Source organism: Heterocephalus glaber, unplaced genomic scaffold, assembly GCF_053883595.1.
Source record: "Heterocephalus glaber isolate CG9 unplaced genomic scaffold, H.glaber_assembly_v1.0 deba00000678, whole genome shotgun sequence".
Classification (NCBI taxonomy): Eukaryota; Metazoa; Chordata; class Mammalia; order Rodentia; family Bathyergidae; genus Heterocephalus; species Heterocephalus glaber.
Genome location: NW_028258157.1, coordinates 3737521 through 3763087, shown reverse-complemented (window position 1 = coordinate 3763087; position 25567 = coordinate 3737521).

Genomic DNA, 25567 nt, shown 5'->3' with positions numbered 1-25567 from the left:
TGATTGAAAATTGAAAACTTTATTTTATTATAGGCTAAATAAGCAGCCAAGCTAGAGAAATTAAATTAATTTGTATTCCTTCCACCGTGTTGTCTTAAGTATCTGAAATCCAGTTTAATACTCTTGTCACTTCTTGCATGCAAGGGGCCCGTTCACAGATCTGTAAACAGCACATGGAGCGCACAGGCCCTGCGGCCTTGGGACCTCTCTGGTGTCGCAGTGCACTGCTCTTGGTGCACTCAGGATGCTCCACGCCCTGGCACACAGCCGGGCATGCAGGTTCTCTGCTGAAGTATGCAGTGTACACACAGCTTTGGCAGCCTGGGCTTAGCACTGCCACTGTCATCTGCTCGCTACTCAGACACGAATCACAGCAGGGCTCAGACTGCCTTCCTTCAGTTTGCGACGCATCTTCCAGCAAACATCAGTGTCCTGGTAACTAACCCGGGACACGGGCCTCACCTTCCTCCTCTGTGCTGCCCCTGTGGGCTCAGGAAGGTGGCACACCGTGCCCTTGGTCTGCCGGGGGCCAGACACTCATCTCCTGCGCTGTCCACGCAGGGCCTCCATCCTGCAGCCCCAGGCTGACACTCCAGTCTGCACTGGATACAAGTCCTCTCCCTCCTCGCTAATGGTCTTTCCTTCCAGCTCGGCATGTAGAAATGAGGCCTCCTCTGGCTTCCTTCTCCAGGGCTTCTATTTTCTGCTGCTGATCCCTTGTGGGAAATTATTGGTTTTATAAATGTTTAGCTCATGCGATGTTTCCAATTGTGTGGAAAGTACTGTGAAAAGCCTAACTCATTCCAATTATATCCCTGAGTACTCACTTCACTCTTGACAGGAAAAGCGCAGCTCTGCCGATCACCTCATCTCTACCGCTGAACAGAGCCCTTCAGTCGCCGCGGGAGCAGCGCACGTGGGCTGCCTCTCTGAGTCCGGGGCTCGCCCGCGAAGAGTCGTCAACGCGTTTCTGTTTCGTAGGTAAAAGGGCTTGTCCATGCGGCTTCTCAGGAAAAGAGCTAATCTGCAATCACGTAACCCACACTTGCCTAACGATTCGGTAGCTCAGGATTCGGACGGATTCCGAAGTGAGCCTTACAGGGAACATGCAGGCCTCTCCGAAGGGCAGGGGGACGCTAGGGATAGACACGGTCGCTCAGACGCGGCACAGATTCGGCTTCAGACTCTCGCATCAGCCTCTCAGGCCTCCTGCAACGCTGCAGTGGGGCCTGCCATGCCCATTTCAGGGTTTAAGGTCGGGAGGTCGAGAGATTTTCTAAAAATTAACAAAATGAGTTCCAAATCAGTACTCAGGGAGTTGCCCCTCAGTCACTAAGCACAGTGCTGAGACTCAAGCTTTGACTCCAAAACATTTGATCTTCGATGTATTATGAAATGATAGCTTCATGTGTGAGCTGAACTTGGAGAGGGACATATTCCCGAGCTCACGGAAGGGAAGGGAAGGGACGACCGTCTGCTGGGAGAGGCCCTGCAGCGTTCAGCACAGGCGCCAGAGCCCTCCTGGCTGTTCATTTTACCCTGAGCCAGTTACTTAACCTTCACTGGCCCGTTTCCTCATCAGTAGACTTAGATATGATGAAAATCTGTACCACAGGACTGTTCTGACTTGGCATAGGAGAAGCATTCCGCACTTCTCTAGTGTCATTACCAGACCCTGCGGGCTGGCAGGAGAGGGAATGGCCTGGGGCTAGGACAGGTTTGTCACAGAAGTGTAAGAGGACAATCGATGACAGAGATGGCAAACAGAATTTGGTTTCACATAACTTTTAACTTTTTTAGGCACGAGGTCTTGCTGTGTTGCACAGACTGCCCTCCGCCTCCTGGGCTCCAGCAATCCTCCTGCCTCAGCCTCCCAAGTGTCAGGGACTGCAGGAGTGCCCCACGCCCATCCCTGTTGCTATCTAAAACAGGAGGTAATTGGGGAAAAATACTGTGTTTAACAAGGTACCCAGGGAACGGAAAAATAGAAACAGAATCAAGATGTATCACGTACAGGTACGAACTCCCTATGGGGAAAGTTACCATCTTGTTCATCTAAAATGCGCCAATAAATGTTCTGCTTCATGAAAGAAAATAGAAACAGAAGTGATGTAAATAGCAACTCCAAGCATGAAACGCTGCCCAGGGCCTCAGGAGTCCATGGCAGAGGAGCTGGATGGGTCCGGTGGGAGGACTGAGTGAGGCCTTCATGCCCTCTTCCTCCCTAGGGCCCTCTGACCTGAGCAGCACCGCTGTGCAGCAGGGCCCAGAGGCAGGGCCTTGTGTGGGCTGAGAGGAGGCCTAGTCCAGGAGCAGCACCAGGCCAGGGCAGCTCCCGGGGACCTTCACAGGACTCTGGGCCAGCAAGGACTCGATCTCGGGCCCCATGAGGGGGCCCACATGGGGAGGAGGTGCCCTGGCAGGCAGAGTGCCACCATGGGCTGTGCTGGGCAGCTCCACACCTCTATGCCAGGAGAGCTTTTATCAACTTCGACTATAAGAGGGTGGAAATAGGTCATTTTGACGAAAGTGGAAAGATGCCATGAGTTTGTAAAACTGTCAGCAGTTTGACAAGGAGGAAACTATCGAAACCCGCCATAAGGCTTGGGCTCCAACTCTGCTTTCCAGCACAGGGCCTGGCTAGCAGAGGGCACCGATGATGGTTAACGTCTATCCTAAGACAGATGGATAACAGCTTCCTTTTATCCATGAAAGAAGAGGATGAGTCCACAGGCAAACAGGAAGTGCTGCCATTTTCCCCTCCTGTGATCTTCATTTCCTCTGAACATGAAGGTGGCTTGGGTGTCTGTGTTCAACAACTGCAAACATTTGCACCCTGCCTTCCCTGTGGGTGAGTCTGTAGGCTTCCTAGTCCTTCCCTAGGATAGGGAAACCGTACCTGCCTGCAGTTTTAGGGTGGTGGGGTCAGAATAGAAGGGGCCAAGAAGGCGAGGGAAGAAGAGAAAGTACCTGTGCCAGTGATGTGCCGTCCTGAAGCCATGCATGGCTTTGGGGTTTCCTGGGTGGGTCCTTTGACCCAATGCCCGGAGCAGAGATCCACCAGCAAGCAAAAGCAAGTCATACTGTCCCATCCGTCCTGATACCCAAGGTCAACATTCGATGCCAAGATCCTGGGTTCACCACCCAGGACAGAAGAACCACTTGTGTCAGCTGTGCCGGGGACACCGCCTGCAACCTCGGCAGCCTGAGGTGGGGGCCAGGTGTGGGAGAGAACACTGAGCACTCTGCCAAGGGTCTGCTGCCAGCTCCCCTGGCACCCAGGGCCTCTGTCTTTCCTTCAATGTGGCCAGGTTCCTGCAAGAGGGCCATCCTCTGTGGGAGATCCCAAAGTAAGCACAAGGGGTTGGTGCAAGGCCTTCCTTGCAAGCCCAGGAGACATCTGCACCAGAGGCCAGGCCTCTGCTCTGTGCAGGGAGCACGCTGTGCTGCTGCCTTTGCTCCCGGTCCCCACAAGGCCACGTGCTGTGGGGTTTGCAGGGAAGGACTTTGAAATGCCATGTCTGAATGTCAGTTGGCCTCTTCCTTCCGAATCTGCAAACCTTTACTTCCTTCGCAGGTGTTCCTGCGGGAGTTAGGACTTCCAGTGTGATGCTGCATGACTGGTGAGAGGTGCCACCCTTGCCCTGCCCTGGTCTCAGACAAACCTGCCTCCTGGCTGTCACGGTTGGTGGTTCGGTTCTTGGTGGGTTAAAAGTTCAGCATGAGTAGGTGTTGAATTTTGCGAAATACCTCTTCTATGCCTTCTGAATATTTTCCTCTGTACCTGTTGATTTTGCCAATGACAGTAATTGGTACTCAAGTGTGAAAGCAGCCTTATACACCTGGGAAAAGTCCCCATTGCTGTGGCATAATTCTGCTTGTGTGCTATTGGATACAAATGGTTAATATATTTTTGAAGATGTTTTCATCTTGTTCATGATATTTTCCGCAATGTCTTTGTTGCCTTTGCTGCTTTCTCTTTTGGTAGGTTAATCACCACTGATTTGACTTTTTATTTCTGTCCAAAACATTCCAAGAAATGCTGTAAATTTAATTTTACATGTTATTATCTTTAATTCAGTCCAAGGCTTCTTCTTACATCAGTGCCTAGTAACAGAGATGTGTTACTTTTCTGAGCAGTGAGTCCCACCTCAGGATTAGTGCTTTGGGGCTGGATAATTCCTTGTCACCTGAGGGTGCTCCTTGCATGGTACACATTGAAAGCATCCTTGGCGTCCATCCAATAGAGACCTCACCCCAGGTGTGACACTCCACTATGCCTGCAGGCTTTGCCAAATATTCCTCAAACAGCTCTAGGCTTTACCCAAAGTCAGCTCCAGTCCAGAACTATTGTCATAGAGCGTTGGAGTCAATAGATAGAGCATTAGATTTTCTGTTACTTCATGTACCCACTTGTTAGATTGTGTCTTTCAAGGTTTTGAACCATTTTGTCCAAGTTACCACATTGATTATCATTTGGCATGGAAGGGAATATATAATAGTTTCTGTAGGAATTTCCTGTCTCTAACTTCCAGAGTATGAAGTCCAACAGTTAAGAGCATGCTGACAACAATTTTTGCTCACAAAACTCTGATTCAGATGAAACAGGAACATAGAGTATTATCTCCTAACGATACCAGTGGCACTCAATACCAGTGTGTGTCATTGTGATTTGTGTTGCTTTTTTTTCTTTGCATGTTATCTTTAGCATTCCATTTCCAGTCTATTTCCTCTTTCTTTATGTTATAAATGTCAAAGATGTCCTATATTTTCTGTCATCCCCTTATACTTGTGGGTTAATAAAATCAATCTGAGCCAAAACCATTTATGTAACCCACATTAGCAACATAGTGTTGGGAAATCTTGGTGTTCAGCTTCTCTGTTAATATTGCACATGGTTTTTATGGGGTCCGTACCTATTCTCAGGTGTAGATGGAACTATGTACAGTACAGGGATTCCACTGTGAACATAATAATAGAGAAGTTTACACTGAGACACTTTTACTTTTTTCTGGTTCGTGATTAATGGCAAGGGACACAGTGATCTTTCATAGGTTTCCCACGTAGGAGATTTCTATAAAACCATTTATATTCTTTTTATCTATTACAAAGTGTCATCCAAATTAAAGTGAAAAAAATATACATCACCATTATTATATCATGTTCTCAAAATATGAACTGATTTTTCAGCTCTTTCTCATTTTTTATTAAGCTCTCCAGAAGCAGTTAGTTAATTAATCAATTAGTTCTCAGAATGCGCTGTCATCTCACAGCCTAATGCGAGAAGAGTACTGTTAGACTGTCAAAGAGAGGGAGAATTGATGGTTTGGAAAGTTTTATTCTCGCGAAGTCGTTTCAGTTAGAAATTGTTTTAGAAAAGTCAAATTCTGAGATTTAATAAAACAAGGTCTGAAGGTGAGAAATAGGTCCACACCCTCATTTGGCCTGTTCTGTTAGTAGGTCTATGAGGAGCAGTTTACAGGCACTGTCACAGCTGCTTCCCACAGTCTGTGAAGCTGCCTTTTGGTACATAGACGTCCGCCATGTTCCTTTACGGTGGGCAGGAAACGAATCGCCCTCTTTTCTGCCCTTCAACGATAGATAACGCAATCCTTAGCTCCAAGGATCTAAGACAACAGTTCTCAACTGGGGCTGATTTTTGCCCCCAGGCACACGTGGTAAAGTCGAGCAGTATCGCTGAGGGTCCCAAGCGGCATGGGGATCTGTTGGTCACAGGCCAGGGATTCCTTAAATATCCACCACCCAGTGGACAGCCCCACAAGCAAGGGATCATCAGCTCTCCAGCAGCACAGTCCTGAGTGGAGAAACTGCTCAGCAGGTACAGACACCCCTGCTGGTGAGGACTGATGTAAGAAGCAGCCTGTGACCCAATTAAAGATAAGAAGGTATAGGCCGGGGATTTAGCTCAGTGGTTTCGCCGCCTACTGTGCAAGCCCAAGGACCCAAGTTCGATTCCCGGGACAAAAAAAAAAAAAAAAAGACAAGAAGGTATAAAATTAAGCTTATTAGCGTTTCTTGGCAAGTTTTAGATAGAAAACTTTTGCCATCATGAAGATGCTAGTTTTCTATATGTTAATTCACACAATTTAAGACAATCTCAATGCAAATATGCTTTTTTTCCTAGAGCTAAAACAGTTGATTACGAGATTTAATTAAAAAATAAAATAGAGAGAGAAACTCTTGATGAGGAAGGATTGTGTGGTGTGTCAGGGGTAGTTGGTGATGGTGTTCTAACCCACACTACAGAAGATAAGGCGTCTATCAGTAAGCACCACAGTGGCATTCGAGCACACACAAATAGAATAGAATAGCAAAACTTAGATACCAAACTGTACATGAAATGTAACCACACAGTAAAGTCCCATTTGCAATCATGGGGAGAAATTAAAGTTTTTAAGTAAGTGCTTGGGACATCTTAAGAGTTAGACTCAGGTTCTGGACATGGATCCTGGACAGAAAAAACAGACCCAGCAGAACTTTTCCCAATATCACAGGGTTTTAGAAACAAACAAAAAAACGATTGGGGCTGTTAAGGCAGCCACACCTGGGAGCGACAAGGTTCTGAATGGCGTGAAGTTCAGGGATTTTAGGCAAACGATTCATGAGCTGCCCGTGGCAGGATACAGGAAGTCCAGAGTACACAGAGAAGGAGCACTCGGGGCTGGCACTGAAGGAGAAGCCTGATAAGACTCCCGAAGGCAACACCATGGGCACAGAGGTGAACAAAGTCAGGCGGAATCATCTATCAACTTAGTGAAGTAAATAAACGAATACATTCATAGACAAATGCCTACTGTTAAAGAAATCTTGAGGACTTGGATGAGGTCAGATACAGTTCTTCTTGAAAGGTGTCACTGTGGGAGTGAGACTTCAAGACACAAAGTGAGAGAAACAACGAGCAATACATGTATTTGATGAAAAGTAGCGTTATATTAAACTATAGATTGACACAACATTGAGAGAAAAATAACAAAAATATGTAAAAGACTTCAAGGAGCTTTTACAAATGAATTTCTGTCTCAAACCAGTTAATACAAGAATATTCTCTTTCAGGAGTCGTCAAGGATATATCAACTAAACAGTGAGTATGATTCCATTATACACAACCCAAATGGCTGAATCTAAAACTGAACAATGATGCCAAATTTAGCCAGGACCTACTAGAGCTAAATGAATGCTCTCTGACCAGAAATGCCAGTCTCAGCCCTTGAGCCTAATAAACAAGTGCATGTATTTGTCAAGATCAATGTGCAAAATATTGTTGTTTCAATATTTACATAGGGAAACTGCAAAATGCAAAGCTCATTAGCAATAGGAGGATACCCCTACTTTGGTATGTTTACAGAATGGAATGTAGTTTGCAGGCATATGACAGAGGCACGTGAGTAAGTGCAACAGAATGAATCAGTGTCGCAAACATAATGCCGAGGCAGGTGTCACGCTGCTTCCAGCACAGCATGCAGGGAGGGTGCTGACTGCTCGGGAGATGTCACTTCCCGGGGTGCTGGCACTGCTTTCCCGTACCTCCTGCTCCTGATGTGGAAGCTTGTGGATGAATGGTTCGTTTTGTAAAACTGTCTGCAACTGTTTTGCTTATGGTGTGTTCAATTTTGCCTCTGTCTGCTAGACTCTACTGATTTAAAAAGGTGGTGGCTCACAGCCTGCATTATTACAAAACATAATCTTTCTCAATAAAAACCCATATGTTTACAACTATATTCAATTAGTAGTTCTAACTGAATTCTGCAGAAAAGTCAGAAAAACCCACATTTCCTCTGCTCTAGGAAGAAAAAAAGTAGTAAAACAAATGAAATACATTTCATTAAATTTTATGCCTCAGAATGTGGGCAGCTACCTATTCTCCTTTAATGGCCAGTATCTGGTTTTGGGCAGAATACCTAACAGTAATGTCTCCTGAGTGCTGAATTAGCATATGAAATCACAGGGATATATAGTAAAATGAATTATAAGAATGGAAAAATATATGTATCCCAATAACCGACCAAAGTCTCGCTTCAGAGGAGTTAAATTAGATTCACCATGGTGAAAGGGCCACAGCATTTCACAAGTTGGAGTTATACACCACGCAGGTAGGTGGCCACTGCCAGGACAGGTTTGGGCAGGAGGACATCGAGTTCTCTCTGCCTACATTGTGTCTTTTTTCAACTCTCGGGAGGCCTCGGTTTGCATTATCTCATTTCCAGTACTGGAGAATGGTTGAAAGTCTGCGGCTGTCTCCTGTGTTAGCTTTAGCAGCAGCCCCTGTCCTAGGAAGCCTCACTGTGCCCACCTCTACTCACCGTGGGCCTGGCGAGCTTACGTTAGATGCAGATGGCCTAGTTGTACAATCATTTACTGACACGAATTTCATCATCAGAGTCATATATCTTCACAAAGTGATGGTAATAATCATGCCTTCCAGAGAAACACATCTGCACAGAAAAAGAACATCAGGTCATTGAAGAATCCAAGGAATCCCGTGAATAGGGCAGTCTCCGGGTCACCGCCTAAGGCAGGGGCGTCAGTCCTAGCAGCAGTCTGCACGTGGGAGTGTGGACTCGGTGGCAGACATGGTCGGTCCACACTAGGCTGAGACGCCGCTCAAGAGCAAACAGCAACATCCACCACTGTGAGAAAGTGCCAAACGACAGCCGCAGAACTATGCTCTGAGCCCAGTACTGTGCGTTAACAGCTGTTTAAAGCTGAACACCAAGCATAACTAGAAATGGCAGAAATAGTTACTGTGGGGAAAATTTAGGACACTTTCCGCGATGCCAGCAAGAGGCTATTTCTGGCTCTGGGGGCTCTCCAAACTGACAGCGTGCTGTTTACCTCTTCCTCATAAATGAATCTTCTCATCTTTCGTTTCTTTCCAGGACCCCAGTTAGGGCCGGCCTTCCTGGAACTTCGAAGGAAGAAGCAGCACAGCGCTGAGTCTGGGCTGTGGAACTCCAGGACTTCGGCTCAGTGACCCTGGCAGTTTTCTCACGTTAACCTTGGGAGGAGTGCAGTGTCTTCGCAGACATTTCTTTTGCTTAAGGGACAGAAGATAAACTATTAACTGGCTTTCAGCCCAAAAGCAACATAAGATTCTTCCAACTGACATTTGTCTTCATATTGAATATTAAAATCAAATAGCTCCCAGCAGTGATACTGATGATCAAAGGCAATGATTATGGAAACCAGTAATCTGTTTAAGAGGGACAAGGAAACTATTTTTTTTACATTAAAAGTTAAGAGGATTTGGGCTAGCTGATGTGGCACAGACCTGACATTCTGGTGGGCAAAGTCTCAGAATCAATCGGTAGAGATGATGCAGTGGGTTAGGAGCAGTGGTGTTCACAAACCGCAGGCACATCTTCCATCTGGACCGAGTCCTACTCAGCACGAACCTTTACAGACATTGGGAAGTAGACTTTCGTTCATTTTACTCATTCACATTTTCTAGGTTTCTAGAAGGTGGCAGGCCCGATAAATATAAATGTATTGACATAACTTTAAGTTGCAAAGATTCAATTATATTAAAACAAAAAGCTTTCTAGGAAGCTTATAAAAATTTGAATTGGTGTGTTTCATTTAAATGTAAAGAGAAAATTCTTACCTTCAATCAATATAGATAATAAATCTTTATGGTTCTAAGCAAGTACAGCCATGGAACATATAAAATAATTTCAAATTGTGACATTAATGCTCAATAAGTTTAAAAATGTTAAAAAATAGTTTCTTATATAATGAAGATGTGAGTACAAAATCAAAACCTTGTTGTTTTGTGAAACAAATGAGTAATGTTCAGATCAAAGAAATACACATAAAATTATATTATTTGTGGTATTGACTTAATTTCTCCTTAGGTTGGACATAGGAAGCAAAATTAGCTTGGAATCCATAAAATTAGAAGTTAGTAAATTATCAGTAAGATTTAGGTGCAGATTTTATTCATCTACATATTGAAAATTTACAATTATTCCAGGCATCAATTAGAAAAAATTTAAAAAATCTCCCTTTATGGAACATATATTCTAAAAAAATGAGCAATAAGAGTATAATATGTAAAAATATACAATGTTAAATGGCTTTATCTGCCACAAGAAAACGATGACACGTCTGAAATGGAAAAGCTGTGTGTGTCTGAGCACAGGGTTGTTATTTCATACAGTGGCCAGAAAGACCTGATTTAATAGTAAAATGGTATTTAATCAGAGACAATATAGGACATTTAAAACACAAGGAGTAGTTTTACTGTATGTGAATTTAAATATAAATTTTAAAAAGAAGAAAAAGAAGACAGCCAGGATCTAAGCCAAAATGATGCCAGACAGCTTGCACGTCAAGTGCTCCAGCCCCGAACAGGAGCAACATTGTGTGACCAGGGTCTCGCTGCACACGTCTGGGAGTGCTGAGAGGAGACAGCAGCAGGAAGGAAGCAAGGTAGTGGAGATCAGGAAGCCATGCAGGGAGCTGCACAAACACCTGAGTTTTCAACTCAGTTGCCTACGAAGACCTCATTTTAAAACTTGTAATATATTAAAACTTTACACTGAGTGTAGACCAAAAGGAGAAATAACATGGGGAGAACTAAGGTAATTAGGGAGGTTAGAAAAACAAACTTACAAAAACAATGGTACTGCATTGGGTGTCAATATTTTCACTGGAAGTGGGAAAAATTAATCAGATTACAGGTCTCTCGAGAATGTCCAAGGGACCGAGTATGGGGTATGCCTGGAAAAGAAGTTTCAATGATGCCGCCAAAGCTTCTGACCTACCAAGTTAGAGGATACAGTTCTTACTGCCTTTTATGGGGAAGATAAGGGTACAGTCAGCTTGGGGAGAAATATCAGAGTTTCTACTTTAATATATTAATTAGTGTCATCTAATGGGCTCCCAAAAGAAGCTCAGTAGGTTGACCGAGGAGACAAATCGATGAATGACTGTTGTATCCATGGGAAATTCCCGATTAAATATATGAATGTGGAGATCATTGGTGTTTGTACGGTTAGTTATATGGTACAATTACCTAGTAAATAAGCAGAGGTAGAGAAAAGAAGACTCTTAAAGATAGGGACATGGGCGTTTCTGTACCGGGGATCAGGATGACGAAGAGGCCACACGAAGATGATATAGGCAGGGGAAATACTGGAACCCCTGCGTCCCGGGCAGTCAGGGAGGAATGTACTCTGAGAAAAGACAGTGGTTGACGGAATCAAATGCTGCTTTTAGGCTTAAATAAAATGGTGCCCTGTGAGCCATTCCTGCCCTGAATTAATGCAAGAGGGGACAGAGCCTTTCCCTCAACACTGGGGCTCCATCCTGCTGACTGATCTCACCCAGCAGAGAAGAAACAAACTCAATGCTCCCTTGCAGCCCTGGATTCGGTGTACTGGGACACCATGGGTGGGAGACAGCTCTGTGTGCACCTAGACCCTGCAAGTTGCAAATCAGGGCAGTGGGGCGGCCTCACTTACCACTTTTCCAAGGAGGAAGAGGAAGGAGAATTGAAGGGAAGAAAAGGATGAAGATATTATTGGAATCAGTGCTGAACACCCTGCCCCCCTACACACACCGAGTCCAGAACCAGAACCACAAAGACATGAGAACAGGAAGTTACTGTGGAACACTCCTCAGGCTGCTGGTCGACCTGGGGCAGCACAAGCAGCACAGCTCAGAGCAGCCTGCAAAGCTTCCAAGACAGCATAGACATTTTAATCACAACCCCCCAAGTCAGACCAGGACGTAGTTCTGAAACTAAACAGGGTTACTGCTGCTAAAGCAGAGGAATTATTTAAGAAACAGTCTCAGGATTGCTGTAGTCTAGATATCCCAGATACAGTCCAAAGTTACTGGTTTTGCTATCAATTAAAAAAATAAGAATAGAAAAATGGAATCTAAGATGACACTGATTTTAAAGCAACTATTGTAAAACTGTTTCAAAAGTAATTTCAAACAAGTGGAAAAATAGAATTTTTTGAAAAAATACATAATGAAAATCAAAACAGGTCTTTAAATGACAATATAAAATAACCAAAGAAAAGCTCCCCAGATCTGCTCAAGAGCAGAACAGAGATGACAGAGGAAGAATTCAGTGAACCAAATACAGATCAGTAGGACAAAGCTGCACTAAGAAATGGAGAAAATAAAATAAGAACTTGAAAGATATTCCATGACCTGTGGAAAAAATATCACAAGATGAGGCACTGGTGACCTGCTGGGAGCCTCAGAAGGAAAACAAGAGTGAAACTAAAATATATATAATGAGAAATTATATGAAAATAATGGAGGAATCATTCTAAAGTGCTGAAACCACAAATCTAAAGTTTAAAGTAACCATAAAGTAATTTCAAAGAGTCCCATTCGTAAGCACATTTCTGAAAACTAATAATAAAAACCACCACCACCACCAATAAATCCTTAAATACAATCAGAGGGAAAATACACAACACCTATGCAAGAACAGTGATTAGAATAACAAGAAATTTGTCATCAAAACTACAGAGGACAGAAGTGGCACGCTATGTTCCAGGGGAGAGGGAAAAACTATCAACTCAGAATTCAAGATATCATTCAGAAATAAAATAGAAATGAATACATTTTCAAGTAATGAAGGATTAAGAAAAGCGTGTTCAGCATTTTTCTGAAATTGTTAATAGAAGCACTTCCCACACAAATAAAAGATAACAGAAGGAAGTCTGTCACCTGAGGAAAGAAGGAATACCATTTTTTTAGTATTTAAAATTATATTTGACTATGGAAAACAAAGAGGAAACCATTGTTTGATATTGTCATTAGCACTCACCTTCCCTGTGTCTCAAGACGTTATCAAATCTCTCTTGGGGGCACATGGCAAGGGGTTCTCCCTTGGTTGAGAATCTTAGTCTGAAAGCAACCATTAAAATGTACGCATGGAGATAAATGCAAATATAAACAATGTTCAAGTAACCCAAAGGATAGCAGTAAATGAAAATGGTAGAACAAAGGATTACTTGGAAAATGATATTTTGTGCAGTTGGAGCACAAAAGCAAGCAAGAGTAGTTAGTCTAAATGCTGAAAAGTAGACTTCAAAACTGATCAGGAGGGACAAAGAAAGTCATTAGATATCAATAAAAGGAACAATTCGGTAGGAAAAGATAGCAGTTGTAAATATATGTACTGATTGTTGGTGCACCTAATTTCATAAAACAGAAGTATTTAACCTAAAAGGACAGATAGATGACTATACATTCTCAATGAGGGACTTCAAAACCCCACTGTCACAAATAGAGAAACCAGACAAGAAATCAACAATGAAATACTGGAACTGAACCACACCATTGGACAAATGGATTAAACAGATATCTATAAAGTATTTTTTTGGCAATGGAGTACACATTATTCTCAAGGGCCCAAGGAATCTTTTTCAAAAGAGACTGCATATTAGGTCATAAAGTCTGTTTGAATAAATACAAAATGATTGATTAACTTCTTGTATTCTACCAAATTATAATGAAATAAAATTAGAGCTTAACAGCAGAAAAACCATAGGAACTATACAAACATATGAAGATTAAACAATATATTCTTGAATAATTAATGAATCAAAAGAAATTTTTAAAATTCCCAGGGCCAAATGATAATGGAAATACAACTTATCAGAATGTGTGGGACCCAGTGAAAGCATTTCAAAGAGGGAAGTTGATAGCTGTGAATTCTTACATTAGAAAAACAGTAATCCCAAATAAATAAATTAATAATACATCTCTCAGTCCTGGAAAAATAAGAATAACCCAAATCCCAAAGAAGCAAAGAAATTATACAGATCAGAGCATAAATCAAGGATATTGGTACTAAAAATTATGCAGAGTGCCAGTGAATCAGAGCTGGGTCTTTGAAAGTGTATATAAAATTCAAAAACCCTTAGCCAAACCTAACAAAAAAGGAAAGGAAAGATGTATATCAATACAATTAGAAATGAAAAAAAGCAAAATCACACAAATGCCACTGAAATCCAGTGGATTAGAAGAAAGTATTTTGAAAAGTTATATTTCAACAAATTGGAAAATCCGATCTTAGACTTACCAAATTGAACTAAGAAGATATGAAAAGCTCCTGAATGAAATCATCAGGCAACGAAATTGGTGCACTAATAAAAACTTTACCAGCAAAGAAAACCCCAGGACACGGTGGATTCACCACTGAATTCTGCTAGAACTTTAGATAAGAACTAATTCAATGGTCCTGAAACTTTTCCATGAAATTGAAAGACAAGGAATACTGCCAAACTCATTCTACAAAGCTAGCATTGCATTACTCTTATACCAAAACTGGAGAAGGACTAAAAAAAAAAAAATTAAAAAAGAGAGAGAGAGAGAGAGAAAGTGAAAAGGAAGAAAGAGAAAGAGAGAAAGAGGGAAAGAAAGAGAGAAAGGAAGGAAGGAAAACTGATACAATATCCTTGAAAAACTTAGAGGCAAAAATGCTCAATAAGATACTGGCAAACAGAATGCAATAAATTATTAAAAAGGTCATACCATACATCATGACCTTTCATCTCAGGAATGCAAGAATGGTATAATGTGTGAAAGTGAATAAATGTAATACACTCCTAAAAGAGAAATAAGAATTTAAAAATCACATTATTATCTCACTAGATGGAGAAAAAGTGTTTGGCAAAATCTAACTTGATGAAAACAGATATAGAACCTCCTTACTTCAAATTATAAAAGCCATTTACAACAAACCCACATACAATATCACACTAAATAGGGAAAAACTAAAAGCATTTTCTTTAAAAGCGAGAACAAGACAAGGGTGACAACCATCAAGACTCCTGTTCAAAATGGTACTTGAAACTTTAGCCAGAGCAATCCAGCAAGAGAAAAAAATGAAAAGGACTAGAAATTGAGAAGGAAGGAGCCAAACTACCTTATTTGCAAATATTAACCTTCACATAGAAGACCCAAAAATTTCCACCAGAAAACACTTTAGATCTAATTTAAAAAACCTCAACAGTGTGGGGAGATCCAAATTCCAAACACAGAAATCAATAGCATTGCTGTGCATCAATAATAAACCCACCAACAAAGAAATCAGGAGAACAAACCACTCACAGCAGCTTAGAAAAATAGTTAGATGTATAATAAGCCAACCAAAAGGGTAGAAGACCTTTACAGCAAAAACTACAGTATGCTAGAGAAAGAGATCCAAGAGGACATTTGGGAAGTCATCCCCTGTTCCTTCATAGGCAGAATCAATATTTTCCAAAGGGCCATACTACAAAAAATGATAGATAAATTTAATGCATTCTTATCAAACTACCAGCAATATTTTTCACAAAACTAAAAAATACCCTACAGAACCAAAAAAAAAGTTTTTCTTAAATAAGAAAAATAAAAAAAATTAAATTCATACAGAACCAAAAGAGACTCAAGAGAGACCAAGTAGTCCCAAGCAAAAAGAGCAAGTGGGAGGCATTATAATCCCGGATTTCAATTTATATTGCAAAGCAATAGTAATAAAAATTGACACATTGACCAATGGAATAGGATAGAAGACACATAAACAACCATATGGACCTTCGTCTACCTGATCATTGATAAAGGGGTAAAAGCATACACTGGAGAAAGGATAATCTCTTTTTAAAATGGTGCTGGGAAAACACGTTATCCACACGCTGAAGAAGGAAACCAGACTCACATGTCTCACCTTTTACAAAAACAAATTAAAAATAACTCAAAGATCTAGATATAAAAACAGAAACAGAAATCTATTTGGAGGTAAAATAGGTATCTTGAAGATATAACCATAGGCAGAACTTTCTGAACAAACAATGGCACAAGAAATAATATCAAGAATTGAAAAATGAGATTACAACAAATTAAAAACCCTCTGCACAGCCAAAGAAACAAACAACAGACTGAAGAGACAACCTACAAAATGGGAAAAAATGACAGCTACTTATCTGATATTAGATGGACTCATATCTATAACATATAAAGACCTCAAAAACTTAGACACCCAAATCAAATGACCCAATGAAAGAATGGACAAATGGAATCATAAACACTTCTTAAAGGAAGATGCACACATAGCTAACAAGTGCACGAAAGCACAAAAGCATGGCAAATCAAAACTACTCAGATACCTTGTACTCCAGTCAAATTGGCTATAATCAAGAGCTCCAAAGACAAATGCTTGCAAGGATGTGGGGAAAATGAAGCATTCTTACACTGTTGGTGGGAATGTTATCCAGTATGACCACTATGGAAATCATTATAGAGATTCCTCAGAAAACTAAAATAGAACTTCCATGTGACACAGCTGTACTTGCCCTGTATATCTTCCAGCAAGAGTTAAAAATACTGGAGTACTGTGGCAGATGCATGTCCATGTCTATAGCCTGGATAACCTCAGAATCCTGACTCTGGGAATAGCCTAGATGGCCCTCAACAGATGAATGCATGAAGAAAATATAGTGTATATATACACAATGGAGTATTACAAAAACATAAAGAAGGATGAATTCAAATCATTTGTTAAAAAATAAATGGGTCTAAAACCATAATATTTAATGAAATAAGTCAGAAACAGAAGGTTATATATTGCATGTTTATAATACAAGAAACACAAAAATAAAGGAGAGATGGTAGGAACCAAAGGGGTAGAGTGTTTGAAAATGGGAAGGAGTTTGGGGAAGGGGAAAAGCAGGTTGGGATATAGATACAGATTCAGGTACAGGTACAGATAGATATAGGTATTGGTGTAGGTGGAGAAAGAGAGAGAGAGAGAGAGAGAGAGAGAGAGAGAGAGAGAGAGAGAGAGAGAGAGAGAGAGGTGAGAAATCTCAATTCCCTAAAGAGAATGTAATTGTTATGTGTCAAAAACATATGAATAAAAAAGAAAAAATGAGAATAAATAAATAATTGAACATCACCATCAACCAAAAGGATCTAATTAGCATTTGTAGAAAAGACTGCACTCAATAACAGTAGATTATGTGTTCTTCAAACACAGAGCATGAACCAGCATAAAGAAAACCTAGCACATTTAAAAAAATAAAAATCCTACACAGTACAAATACTGACTAAACTAGAGTTAAGCTATCAAAAATATTGGAAAGATAAGTGATAAATCTTCATCCAGACAACAGCACAGTTCTAAGTGATCCATGAGTGAAAAGACTTCTGAAAAAGATTAGAAAATATATTTTCCACTCAAAGAAAAATATGTCAAAATTTGTGGGCTGCAAGTAAAGTAGATCATACAGGGTAAGTTATAAACCAACTGCTTATGCTATAAGAAAGAAGAAACTTCTTAAATACGAAGAGAAGTAGATAATAAATCTGAAAATACAACAAACTAGAGAAAATCAATTAAACCCTAACCCATTTATTTTTGAAAGATCAGTACAAATTTCAAAACAACTAACCAAGTGAAAAGGGGAGATACAAATTAACCATCTTAGAACAATGGTGTATTTTCCTCAATAGGAAGATATAACAAGTAAAACTAAATAATTCTTCACAAAATTTCAACAACTTAGATCAAATGGGTCAATTAGTTAAATGTCAGGAAATTACCAAAATCTACTCATGAAGATAAGCCTTGAATTGCATATAAGTAATAAAAATGATTTTTCAGTTAAAATGTTCCCCCAAAATTTCCAAACGTCTACCAATGACTTAAACATGAAATAATATCAATTGTAGCCTCATTCTTCAAGGAAAAAAAAGGGAAATATGCCACTTGTCATGTTAAAATTCCAAAAATTATCTTATCACCAAAATCACTAATACAAAGCATAAAAACTATGCAGAAAAAAATGCAACAAACCTCTCACAAATATTAATACAAATAGCTCCAAAATACTCAGCAGTTGGAATCCTGCAATGTATGCAAAGTTATTACATCTTGATTTCAAAAATACAAAATGGGTTTGGAAATTGGGATTTAAAACCAAACACTGTAAACTGCCCTACTCGAAACTGTATTGATACAGAAAAACTACCAGAAAACAGGGGAAGAAGGAGCATCCTTAATGTAATGCAAAGCTTCTACAGTACACCCACAGCTGCCACAAAGAATATTTAGGAGATGACGTCTGGATACTTCCCTGCTAAGGGCAGGCAGAAGGCAACAGGGCACACTCACTATCTCTACTAAGCTAGGAGAAGGGGTCCTACCCAGGGAAGACAGGAGAACACGGTGGAAAGAGGAAATTGAGCCTCTCTGCAGAAAGCACAGTCCCTGCTTAGAGAGAAAGAGAGGTCTACGTGACCAGGGAATGAAAGAAGCAGGAGAGCTGGCCCAGAGCCTGGCCTGGTGGCCCACACCTGATTTCCAGCACTCTGAGAGGCTGAGGCAGGGGGGCACAAGTTCAAGCCCAGCCTGGACACCTTAGAGACTTAACAGGGCCTTGGCGCCAAATCAAAAATGAAAAGTAACAAAGGATATAGTAAAAAAGTGAGCCCACGAAACTGAACTAGCTTTACATCAACGGGTTCCACCAATCCAGTCCACCAGAGCAAGAGGTCACTCCTGAGGGGAAGGCACGAATCATGCCCCACCGTTAAATTTCCATGCAGGAACCCTGAGAGATGAAGCCCAGCCAGTCACCAAGGCAAAGCCTGGGCTACAGGCACAACCTCCAAACCGAGCTCATCCTTTCAAACCAGAACTTCAAGTGCATCACACAGGGCCCGGTTCCTCTCCTCCTGGGCCCTGGGTCCTGCCCCGAGTCTGAGTTGAACTCTCAGATACTTCTACTGCAGTCACAGCGCAGTATTTGCCTTCTGCTTACCACTGCACTTCGCTGAGAGAAGTAAAGTCTCTTCCGGAACTCTCAATTTGTCTCACAGAGGAAAACGATTTGTAGATTTTTGGATTTTATATCTAGGGACCCAATTTCTCACATCTGGGCTGTTGTGGACAATGCAGGAAGGACAGGCGAAAGCTTACATCTCCTTGCAGACCTGATTTCAGTTCCTTTGGAAATACACCCAGCGGGACTGCCCAGTAACACCAGGACTCTATCTTCAAGTTCTGAAGGAAATGCCACACTCTTCCCTGGCATCTACACTATTTTACATTCCTACAGCGATGTGTAAGAGGTCCACTTCCTTGTATCATGGTAAATGCTGTTTTTCACTGTGGCTGATACCAACCATCCTAACAGTTCTGAAGCAAGGGCTCAATGGGGTTTTCATGTGCATTTCTTATAATTAGTGACTTCGGGTATCATTTTCCTGTAGTGATTGGCACTTCCGGTAAGAAGTGTTTCTTCAAGTTTTCTGCTTGTTTGCAGTGAGGTTGTGTTTTATTTTTATTTAATTTTACATTTTACTGTGAGATATGACGGTTCTGTATAGTTGTATACCAGCCCCCACTGACGAGGTACATGGGTTGCACACCTTTTCCCTGTTGCACAAGTTGCCTTTTTACTATGTGAATTGCTTTCTTTGCTGTGCAAAAGCTGTCAATCTGCTGTAGTCTCCCAAGAAATTATTGCTGAGACCAATGCCATGAAGATTTCCTCTAGTATATGTATAAATTCAGCTCTTATGCATGAATCTGTAACCCATTAGAGGTTGGTTTTGTGTATGCTGAATGATAAGCTTCTAATTTTATTCTTTTCATGGGGACAAACAGTTTTACTAGACCATTTTGAAGAGAATATCCTTTCCCCATTGTGCACATATGGGAGCTCAGCTGATTATTTATGTAGGTTTATTCCTGGGCTACATCCCATTGGACTGTGTGTCTTTTCTTATGGCACTAGCACACAATTCTAATAATTTGAACTGCTAGAGCTTTGTAATATATTTTGAATCCAGGCAGGGTGGTACCTTTAGCATTCTTATTTTCTCTCAAGATACCTTTGTCAATTTGGGATGTCTTGGGTTCCAAGTGAATTTTAATACCAATACCAAAGCCAAGAAAAGATACTACAATAAAATAAAACTACAGGGTAATGTCTCTGATGAACATAAATACAAAGATGCTCAACGAAATACTATAGAGGCAAATCAAATTCAACAACACATTAAAGGTATCATACATCCTACTCAAGTAGGACCTGTCTCACAGATGCAAGGATGGTTTGACATGATCAAATGAATAAATGGGATATACCACATTAACAGACCAAAGTATAAAAATACACTGTCATCTCAATTGGTATGCAATAAGCAACTGACAAAATCTAACCCCCTTACCAGTTACAGAAGGATTGCATTTTGACACAATCGAGGCCATTATACAAAGAATCCATAGCAAACATTATGTTCAGTGGTGAAAAACTGAAAGATTTCTTTTAAGATCAGTACAAGAAAAGAGTGGTCCCTCTTGTCACTTTTATTCAGAATATACTGGACTCTTAACCTAACCAACTAGGCAAAACAAGAAAGTTGATCCAAATATAAGGAAGGATGAAGCACAGCTCACTCTGTTTGCAGACGACATGACATTATGTGTAGAAAATCCTAAAGATTCTTCCAAACAAGGGTTAGAACAGATAAGCAAAATAGTACACTTGCGGGACAGAGAATCAACACCCTAAAATCATTTTTTATACACTTACAATAAATGATTTCAGAAATGAATTAAGAAAATGTCCCCCTTATAATGACATCAAAGGGAATAAAATATTTTGGAATAATGGACCAAGAGTGTTAAAGATCTTTGCACTGAGAGTTACAAATCTTCAAAGAAATAAATAAAAGAAGACCCCAAGAAGTGGAAACCCATTATGTGTTCATAGATTGTGAGACTTAACCTTGTTATAATATCTGTATTACCTCAACAATATACACAATTGCATCTCTGTCAAACTCTCAAGGACATGTTTTGTAGAAATAGAAAAATGTTGAAATTCATATATGTATAATTCTGATAGAAAAAATATACAGCACTATACTTATTATTATTATTATTATTATTATCAGGGACCTAGCCCTGGGCCTTCACACTGAGCTCCATCCCCAGACATTTTTTTGGAGACAGAATCTCACTAAATTTTTCAGTTGCTCAAGGTGGGGTCCAACTTGTGATCCACCTGCCTCTGCCTCTCAGCAGCTCTGCATTTTCTGGGGTGCTGTGGGGCTCAGTGACCATGGGTGCAAGTATGTCCGGAGGAGGAGGTAGAGTGATGAGGGGACAGGGGGACAGCGTAGGCAGCTCAGACGGGATGGAGCCCTTCGCCCTTCATGGTGGAGCGGCGGGGAGGCCAGGCCGCAGGCGGGCTAGAAGCAGCAGGATGAATGCTGGCCAGGCTGTGGCTGCACTTTGTGACTGGACTTATTTGCTTAATGAATCAGAAATGAAGTCATCAGCTGGGTCAAAGACTGAGGAATGTCGACAGTGTGTGAGTGGAAAGAATGCACATTGATGCATGCACGCACGTGTGTGTGTGTGTGTGTGTGTGTGTGTGTGTGTCTTTCCCGAGGAGAGGGAAAGCTGAAGACATGAGCATATCTTAGGAGAGTCAAAAAGCATGAAGTTCCCACTTGAAATCAGTGATCATGAATTCTGAGTAACATAGTTCTTCCTACCTGTGGTTTCCTTCCATCGTATTCGGCAGTGAGGATTTACCATGACCAAGGCTGGGTAAGAGGAGCAGACAAAGAGGAAATCCGGTGGCCACAGTAGCCATGTGCTTCCACAGAGTGGGTGAGGTGGAAGACCAGGCTGGATAAAGGGAACTGGGCCTTCTGGATGACCCACAAGTTCCGTCCTGTCTTGTACACTTAGATTTTCTCTGCGGCTGCTTAGAGACTCTCCGAGCATTACTTTCGGAATCACATAGATGAGATCTTGACTGGCTGGCGAATCCACATCGTGGGCTGGGATGTGTGGTTCAGTGGGGAGTGCTTACCCAGCATGCCTAAGGCCCTGGGTTCCATTCCCAGCACAACCACCATGGTCAACAAAAAATAATCCACACAGAATTTTGCTTTATACGAAGAGTTTTATAGATGAGATACTCACTGTCTCCATATTAAGGGACATTTGCTAATAATACAGGGATAAAACTGTATTCTAACATCAGTGTGTTTCCTGAAAAATAACACAATTTTTAAACATTGTGAGGAATATTAAATTAGATTTATTATTGCTTTTCTCCATTGTACATATGTTCTTATTCTTTTTGTGCCTAAGTTAAATTTCTATTTGAAAACTTCTAGGAACAGTTTTGACTTTTTTTAATCAGTCAGTAATTTGCTGTATCCATTGTGTGGCCAGTCCCACATGTTTCCACTGAGAGAGAGCTAATCGTAAAGAAGTAAGTAACAATTGCTTGTTAATGGGTTCCAAGGCACATGTGTGGCACATTATTAACCCCTGGCACGATAGCGAATAATCGAGTTATGTCCATGAATATCTTCCTTGTGCTGTTTTCACAGAATGGGAGACACTTCAGCTTCTCTTTTTGATTAACTTTTAGTCCAAAACTCACCCCTGCAGTTTCTCTCTGTGATGCTCCCGTCGTAGCTTTACTTTCCAGGCCATGGATGCTGTCTTAGAATTTGCAACCTGGTCAGAAAGAGTTCAAGCAGAGCACTGAATTTGTGCTTGCACAGCGTGGAAATCCCACTCCGGTCCATGGGAGCCTGGAGGCTTGGTGGTAACTGCTGCCTCCCTGGAGACCAAAGAGAAGCCCTTATCTGAAACGCACAGTAAATCGCATTTTGGTGTAAGGAGCTCCTAATACAGTCAAATCTCTAATTCCTTCCTGCCTGTCTGCCTACTTACAGATAAAACTTATCTAGGTCAGTGTGAATTATTAGTGGTGGGAGGAGAGAAAACCACAGCTCAACAACTGACCCCCCAAAACAAGACCGAAAACAGAAAAGAAACCAAAATAAAAAGAAGAAAGAGCAGAAGAGCTTACCTTTCAAAATTCAGGCTTAGGGAGGCTAAGATTTATTTTAGAAAATCTTCCTAAACTTAGGAACTTCAAGAGATAGACCATAGTTTAAAATATGTGGTTTGACTGATTCTGTTTGCAATGAAACAAAACTGTGTGTGTGATGAAATGCTGACTGTCAGACTGTGCGCCTCCCAGGACATCACCAAGCACACCATGTTCCCGGGACGCGGAAGAGCTCAGTGGTGCCCTCAGGAGCAGGGCCTGTCAGTCCCTACCATGGTTTACAAACCAGAGGCCCTGCAGCAGGGCCACTTAGGGCTCCGGCCAAGCTGGTCACTTCCTTTCCTCTGACCCGGCTTGCCCTAGTGAAGGGGTGGGGTAGGGCTGTACAGAATAAAATGTCTGAGCTCTTTAGAAGATTGGGGATCTGGATCAATGGGCGGTCATCACAATCACTTCCACTGGCCTGGTGTTTCTGTGTGGCTAGAACTGCGAATACTGTACGCCTTTACTGTAGTTAATCCTTCAAACAGCCCATGCATGAAGCAAGGACCACGATGAAGTCCAGTATCCAGGAGAGAAATGTAAAGGAACTGCTGAAGACCATTCAGACATTAAGTAGCAGGATCAAGGTTCAAACCCAAGATCATCTGATTTTGGAACTGTAGAAATTAATTTACAAATCAGAAAGATGCATAAAAAGCTATTATTACCTTATTATATAAAGTCACTGTAATTGTGATGTTAACCAGAATACAAGCCACCAAAATGTCTTTCTTTTAACAGAGGAAAGGAAAAAGCCATATAATCTTATCACTAGTTGGAGAGAAAGTATTGGACTAAATTCTACAGCTGTTCATGGTAAAAGCTATCAGGAAACTAGGAGTAGAACAGAACCTTCTCAAGAGATCAAAGACATGTACTCCATACTTCCAGTGAGAATGCCTTATATGAATGGAGAAGATACAGTGCTTTCTCCTTAAGGTGGGGAACAAGGGCAGATATGCTTACTCTTTATCTGTCCATTAAACTTTGAAACATAGGCCTAAACCAAAATAGTCTGGCAATAAAATGACACAACTAGGATAGGACTGGCACGGCAGAAGCAAAATCTTTATATGTAGATGAAATGATCATCTACAGAGAAAATACTAAGAAATCTCTAGGAGCCCCTAGAACTTGTATTTGAATTTAGCAGGATTAGAAAACACAAGGTATACTTAAAAATTCAGGTCTGTGTATACTTGCTATGAATGAAGAATTGGATATTGAAATTTAAAAGTTATGTAGGAGTACAAAGGACCTAGAAAAGTTAAAAGAAAAAGAAAAAAAACAGTGTTGGAAGACATTATTACCTAATTTTAAGACTTCTTCTAAAGCTACAGTAATCAAGGCAGTGTTGATGTAAGGAAAGACATACAGATCATTTGAATAAAACACAGAATCTAGAAATGACTTTTGGGAGTGGATCTTCCAATGCTGAACCAACACTGCTATCCCTATAATAAAACCACTTTCTACATCCTGCCAGGTCTGACTTTTAATACTTAGTTTTGTTAAACAACTTTCTATCTATGTTCATACTTTTTTCTTCTATTATCTTTATCCAGTTTTAGGATTAGCACAATGTTGATTTCCTAAAATGAGGGGAGAAGTGTTCCTTCTTTTTTCTCCTTTAAAAGTTTGATATAATTTATCAGTTTAAATGTATATGAGCCTGTTGTTGTCACAGGTAGGTTTTCAAGCTAGGAATATACTTTCTTTAATAGGTGCTATTCAAATTTTACATTTCCTCCAGAGTCAGTTTCATTAATTTGTCTTCCAAGGTACTTCTTAGAAGTTGTCAAATTTATTTCAAAATTTATTTCAATATGCTCTCTATATCCTTTTAAATTCTGCAAAATCTGTGGTAATGTCTCCTAGATCTTGATATTGTAATTTAAAAAATGTATAATTGATATTGTATAATAGGAAGAAAAGGTCTAAAGGAGCAGGGGAAGTGGGAGGGGAAGGGGAAAGGAAAGAAGGGAAAAGAAAAAAATATGAGAAAAGATAAAAATGGAAACAAAATCTTTGTAAATAAGGAAGGGTTGAGGGGGTGAAGGGAGGGCAGGGGAAGAGGGAAAAATAAGAACCAAGATTCATCATGTAAAGGTACAAGATCCCAATGATGAATGTGACTGTATTTTAGACCTAAAATATACCAATAAGCTTAATGGGAAAAAAAAATCTCTTTCCTGCATTATTAAAAAATATTTTTAAAAAGACATAAGAAAGGATCAGAGCAATGCTTCAACGGTGCCCCAATAATCTTGAGGCAGCAATCAAAGGATAGGAGGAAACTGTTCTAGGTCAGCTGATGCCTCAAACAATTTTGCAAGCATAGAAAATTTGATAAAACCCAAATCCAAATCGCCCCAGAAATTTTTATCCATTTATTCTTTAAAGTATGTGTCTTTCTAGGGAACTGAAATCTTCACTTGTCTAATTCAACTTATCAAAATATTTCTGGGGGCTATGTGGTGTTATAGAATGTCTGATGATCCTTTGAGAAAATAAAAATGTTGGCTTTAAGAAAATCTGAAATACTGGAAGAGTTGGGTTAAATCCCTCTACATAGAAAATGTATGTTTGCAAACTGATCTCATACTAAATTAGATGCATTTCATTATTTATTAAATGACAAGTGTATAGTTAATAATGATTAT